The following is a 6617-nucleotide window of genomic DNA, read 5'->3' as shown; positions in this document are numbered from 1 at the left end:
CCAAATTCATTCCATGAGAAAAAACTGTGATTGTCATTTCTGAAGACGGAACTACTCCGGCTGCTGATTCCAGCGAGTTTTCCTATCCTCAGCACATCTCTTTTCCCATTCTAATTTGTGTCGTCCTATTTATCCGATTATGGCCACTATTGACGTCCTTCTCATAATGAAGCCAATGTTTAGGATCGGACGATTAGAAACATCCTTACAATCTTTTATAGTATGACCCACCTGGTCACAATGGTAGCAGAAATTCGACAGTAGTCATAGTGCATTGGTATCTAGCAGCCTCCCACTGGATCATCAATGTTAACTTTAGTTTCCCGCCGCTGCAGAGGTTTGTGGAACACAAACTCTCACACTACCGCCCCAACAGATTCTATCTCGAAGGAAATATCAATCATTTTCTCTTCTTCGAGAGAAGGAAGAAAGGAGAAGGTATTTTTGGTGTTCAAAGTGAACATCGGGAGAGAAGAAAAGCTTACCTACTAGACAAAGATCGAGGCTTATTTCTAGAAATAGCGGAAGCATCAATGGTAATAGTAAATTCCATCTACTCTAGTATGGAAATGTCCGTAGCCATCGGAGGAAGTCCAAAGGAAACAGATGATTGATAATAAAAAAATAAAAAAGGAAATAATTCAAACTTGCTGTAGAGACTGACATAAAGTTGATGGAGACTAAGAGTAACTCTATGTCATGGGAGATAGAAAAGATTAGAGAGGTGAGTTTACTTATTAGTGATGTTTTTCTCTCTTTTTACGGTGTACTTTTCTATTTTTTAGAAAAAATAAATGAGAGGTTACTCTTTTTTTTATGTATGGCAATTATTATTTTTTTTCTTTGGTGTACTTTGTTATTTTTTCTGGTTATTTTTTTTTTACTGTTCCAAACCATTTTGGATTGTTTTTAACTATGTTAAACTAATTTTGGAATTGTTTAATATACCTCAACCTTGTTCATATATATCATGTGAGAAGATTTGTGTGGTTAACGTAACTTCAGCAAGGAAGTTGAAGCCACACACCACGTCATAGTCAAAACAAGAATATCTATTATTGTGCATTTTTGTTACAATATTTTTGTTAAAGTTTAGATTCTTTTTCTTCTAAACTTAGGATATACTTTTGTATAAATAGAGTCTTTGAGTGCCATCATAACACAGTGAAATACAAACATCATACCTTCTGTGTGAAACTTCCTCTTGTGAAATTCTAACTTGGTATCAGAGTTGTAATGGTCAACGCCTCCTCCAACACCTCTACCCACCCACCTTTAGCAGCCCACCACTCAATCAATTGCTTAACCAAATCACCACAATAAAGCTAGATAGAACCAATTACTTGTTGTGGAAAAACCTAGCCTTACCCATATTACGAAGTTACAAACTAGAGAGACACCTCTCCGGCGAGCACCCATGCCCGCCCATGTTTGTGCAACAGTCGATTGGTAATACGGAAACAAGCCAAACGAACATATCTGCACCATCGAGTTCCTCTATAGCAACAGAAGCAGCCGTCAATCTACTATATGAGTCATGGGTAACTACCGACCAGCTACTTCTTGGTTGGTTGTACAACTCTATGACTCCAGAAGTTGCAACACAGGTGATGGGGTACGAAAATGCTTGTGATTTATGGGCTGCCATACAAGAACTCTTTGGAGTACAGTCTCAGGCGGAAAAAGATTATCTCCGTCAGGTATTTCAACAAACTCGAAAAGGTTCTCTTAAAATGACTAATTTTTTGCGTGTTATGAAGTCTCATGCAGACAATTTGGGTCAAGCTGGAAGCCCCGTACCCACTCGATCTTTGATTTCTCAAGTTCTGCTGGGATTAGATGAAGAGTATAATCCTGTGGTAGCAACGATCCAAGGAAAACGAGGCATTTCGTGGCCTGAAATGCAAGCCGAATTGTTGGTATTTGAGAAGAGGTTAGAACTTCAGAATTCTCATAAAAATACAGTATCTTTTAACAACTCTGTTTATGTGAATATGGCTAATAGTAGCAGAAATGTAAGTGGTGGAAACCAACGTCAAAATCAAAACTCTCGGCCATCATTCAACAACAATCGGGGGGGTGGTCGAAATCGAGGTAGAGGACGGTGGAACAGCAACAATAGTCGGCAAATTTGTCAGGTGTGTGGTAAACCTGGACATTCAGCATTAACGTGCTACCATCCATTTGATAAGGAGTACATGAACAATACACAAAGTCAGGGTAAAAACTTCAATGGCGACTCTAACCAGGGGGTTAACAAGAACTCTGGACAAGGTACATCTTATGCCTTCACAGCAACCCAAAATAACAATCCTTTTTTGGCCAATCCAGAAACAGTGATAGACCCGAATTGGTATGTGGATAGTGGTGCTTCAAATCATGTCACCGCAGACTACAATAGTATGGTTCAACCTACTGAATATGGAGGTATGGAAAGAGTTACAGTAGGTAATGGCGATAAATTAAAAATATCTCATGTTGGCAAATCCTGTTTAGTTTCTGACGGTGGGTTGATCATGCTTGAAAATGTGTTGTGCGTACCTAACATAGCTAAAAATCTAGTTAGCGTGTCTAAACTCGCTAAAGACAATAACGTATACCTTGAATTTCATGCTAATTCTTGTCTTGTAAAGGATATACGTTCGGGCAAGGTGGTGCTGAAAGGGGCTCTTAAGGATGGACTTTACCGCCTCAATACTGTTGGAGTAGTCACTGGGAGTACTTCGACTCCAGTTGACTGTGGCTTGGAGTTGGCTGCTAATAAAACTATTTGTTCTGTGTCTCTTCCCAAATCATCTAGTAGTATAAATGTTGTGGTATCCAAGGACGTTTGACATCGTCGACTTGGACATCCGTCTTCTCAAGTTTTTAGAAGTTTAGTTAAACATTGTAATCTGCCCTTGAAAGTTCATGATAATGTCAACTTTTGTAAAGCATGCAAATATGGTAAATCTCATGGTCTGCCTTTCCCTCTATCTAGTTCACAAGCTACTGCTCCATTCATGTTAGTGCATACTGATCTATAGGGACCTACACCTATTATGTCATCTGATGGGTATAGATACTATGTTCATTTTCTTGATGACTATAGCCGATTTGTATGGATTTATCCTTTGAAGTTAAAGAGTGACACACTTTCAGCATTTAATCATTTTACTACTATGATCAAGACTCAATTTGGCAACCATATTAAAATGTTACAGTCTGACAATGGAGGAGAATATAAACGAGTCCATCAGTTATGCCATCAGTTGGGGATACAATCCAGATTTTCGTGCTCGTACACTTCCCATATTGGTCGAGCTGAGCGTAAACATCGCCATATTGTTGAGACCGGTCTCACTTTGCTTGCTCAAGCTTCCATGCCTCTAAGTTTTTGGCGGGAGGCCTTCCTGACATCAACCTTATTAATCAATGGTCTTCCTTCCCCTCTGCTTAATGGTAAGTCTCCAATGGAGTCATTGACACAACGAGGTCTTAACGTCTCCGAGTTGAGAATATTTGGGTGTGCATGCTATCCCTTTTTACGCCCTTACCATACTCATAAGTTTCAATTTCGAACTAACAAGTGTGTTTATCTTGGTCCAAGTCCAGCTCATAAGGGTCATAAATGTCTCAGCTCATCAGGAAGAGTCTTCATCTCACGACATGTTCAATTCAATGAAGGTGATTATCCATTTGCTTCTGGATTTGGCCTTCAACAATCCACTGTGTCTGACAATTCTTTATCTCATTCCACCGCTGCTCCAAACCTACACACGTGGTTCGGTAGCCTGCCTACTCTTGAACCTGTTACTCACCCACCATCCAACACCCCTCACCCATGCCCACTAAATTTGCCTATCACCCATAACTCACAGCTTCCTAGATCCCAGGCCCCAACAACCTCTCCAACCTCACCTCCCCAATCACGACCTAATAATCTAGAATTCCCCATAAACAGTTCCCTAAGCTATGAACCTTTACCAATTGACACATCTCCTATTTCTAGCCCATCCCACCAGCTCCCTAGTACGCTTTCAGCTGACCAACATGCGTTCTCCACCCCCTCCAATCCACCATCTTTCCCTTTCCCTCTATCTCCACTACCCACACCTGAAGCATCTGACCTAAATATACCAACCTCGTACCTTTTACCTTCTCTCTCTATTCTTGCACCGAAAACTACCTCAGCGGTTGAAAGCTCTATCGCACCTCAGCCTCCCCCACCATTTCAGTCTATCCACTCTATGATTACAAGGGGGAAAGCCGGAATATTCAAGCCCAAGGTGCTTCTATCCTCCACTCCCACTGATTGGTCGGTAACAGAACCCACAAATGTTAAGGTTTCTCTTGCTACTCCCATCTGGAAATCAACGATGGATTTGAAGTATAATGCTCTTATGCAAAATCAGACTTGGACCCTCGTCCCTTCTACTGGTTCAGTCAATGTAGTTGGGTGTAAATGGGTTTTCCGCATCAAACGCAATTTTGATGGCTCGATTCAACGCCACAAGGCACGGTTGGTGGCCAAAGGCTTTCATCAAAGTCCCGGTATTGACTTTTTTGAAACCTTCAGTCCTGTGGTCAAAGCCTCTACTATCCGAGTTGTTCTGTCGTTAGCTGTATCTAGAGGCTGGAAACTACGACAACTTGACTTCAACAATGCCTTTCTCAACGGCAAGTTAGATGAAGATGTCTATATGTCTCAACCTCCAGGATATGCCGATTCCAGATATCCGAATTATATCTGCAAACTACATAAAGCACTTTATGGCCTCAAACAAGCTCCTCGAGCTTGGAATGTCACTCTCAAATCTGCCTTGCTTTCCTGGGGCTTCACCAACAGTAGATCAGACACATCTTTGTTCATATATCACCGCGGTCCATCCATCATCCTCCTTTTGGTCTATGTCGATGATGTCATTGTCACTGGAAATAATGTTGCTCTCATAGACAGTCTTGTTGCCACACTAGATAAAACGTTTGCGTTGAAAGATCTTGGCTTGCTCAGTTATTTTCTTGGCTTCTAGATCACTCATCTTCCTTCCGGAATTCTTTTAACTCAGGCAAAATACATAGATGACGTGTTGCGTAGCCTGGATATGGAGGGTTTAAAGCCAGCCCCCTCCCCCACTGTATTGGGCAAACACTTGTCAATTTCTGATGGAGAGCCCATGAGTGATCCCTTTCTGTACAGAAGCACTATTGGCGCCCTTCAATATCTCACCAACACTCGGCCAGACATCGCGTATATTGTTAATCACCTGAGTCAATTTCTCAAACAGCCCACCGACATACATTGGCAAGCTGTGAAGCGGGTGTTACGCTACTTAAGTGGTACAAAACACATGGGCCTCCACATCCAACCAAGTGACACGGTCTCTCTCACAGCTTATTCTGATGCAGACTGGGCATCAAACATTGATGATCGCAAATCAATTGCTGCTTATTGTGTTTTCTTTGGAAACACTCTTGTCTCGTGGTCGTCAAAGAAACAAACGGCTGTTGCTCGCTCCAGTACTGAGTCCGAATATCGTGCTCTTGCTCATGCTTCCGCTGAAATTATTTGGCTGCGACAACTCCTTGGTGAACTTGGTGTCAACATTAGTTCTCCGCCCATTATTTGGTGTGACAATATCAGTGCTGGTGCTCTAGCAACTAATCCAGTCTTCCACGCTCGGACCAAGCACATTGAAATAGATGTCCACTTTGTTCGGGATCACGTGTTACGCGGTGCTCTTGAAGTTCGTTATGTACCATCTGCTGATCAACTAGCCGATTGCCTGACTAAACCACTCACTCACTCTCAGTTCCACCTACTACGATCCAAACTCGGAGTGCTTGACCTACCCGCTCGTTTGCGGGGGGATGTTAACGTAACTTCAGCAAGGAAGTTGAAGCCACACACCACGTCATAGTCAAAACAAGAATATCTATTATTGTGCATTTTTGTTACAATATTTTTGTTAAAGTTTAGATTCTTTTTCTTCTAAACTTAGGATATACTTTTGTATGAATAGAGCCTTTGAGTGCCATCATAACAGTGAAATACAAACATCATACCTTCTGTGTGAAACTTCCTCTTGTGAAATTCTAACTCGTGAGTTGTTTTTACCGGTGTTCTGTAATATTTTTAAAAATTAGTAACAAACTTGTATCCAATGTTTAAAAATATGGCTAATTTAAAGAATAATGCTATTTAAAAAAAATAAATTACAAAAATAATATCAAAAGAAATATAAATTAAATAAGAAATCTCAAAACCAATATACGTATCACAAAAATAGCATAGAGATTAGTAAAAGCGGGGTCGCACGTGATTTAGGGACTGCCACGTCAAATCATAGGTTTAGGTGGGGGTTAAATCATTAAATGGAAACTATATACATAGTATGCAAATTCGATATACATTATTATTATTATTTAATTAAGTTAGTAATTATTAAATTAATATTTATTATGGAAACTTATATACTATTTATATATTTTATTAGTATTTTAATTCTTTTTAAAATTGGATCACAATTTGAATGGTAAAGATTTATTTGAATAAGTCAAACTTGAGTTATGAGTTTAAATATTCCATATTATAATATAATTTGATTTCTACAAATATAAAAGCTAAATTTATATTT

Source organism: Momordica charantia, assembly GCF_013281855.1.
Source record: "Momordica charantia cultivar OHB3-1 chromosome 3 unlocalized genomic scaffold, Mcharantia_2.0 BLBB01000003.1, whole genome shotgun sequence".
Classification (NCBI taxonomy): domain Eukaryota; kingdom Viridiplantae; phylum Streptophyta; class Magnoliopsida; order Cucurbitales; family Cucurbitaceae; genus Momordica; species Momordica charantia.
This window is presented reverse-complemented; position numbering follows the sequence as displayed.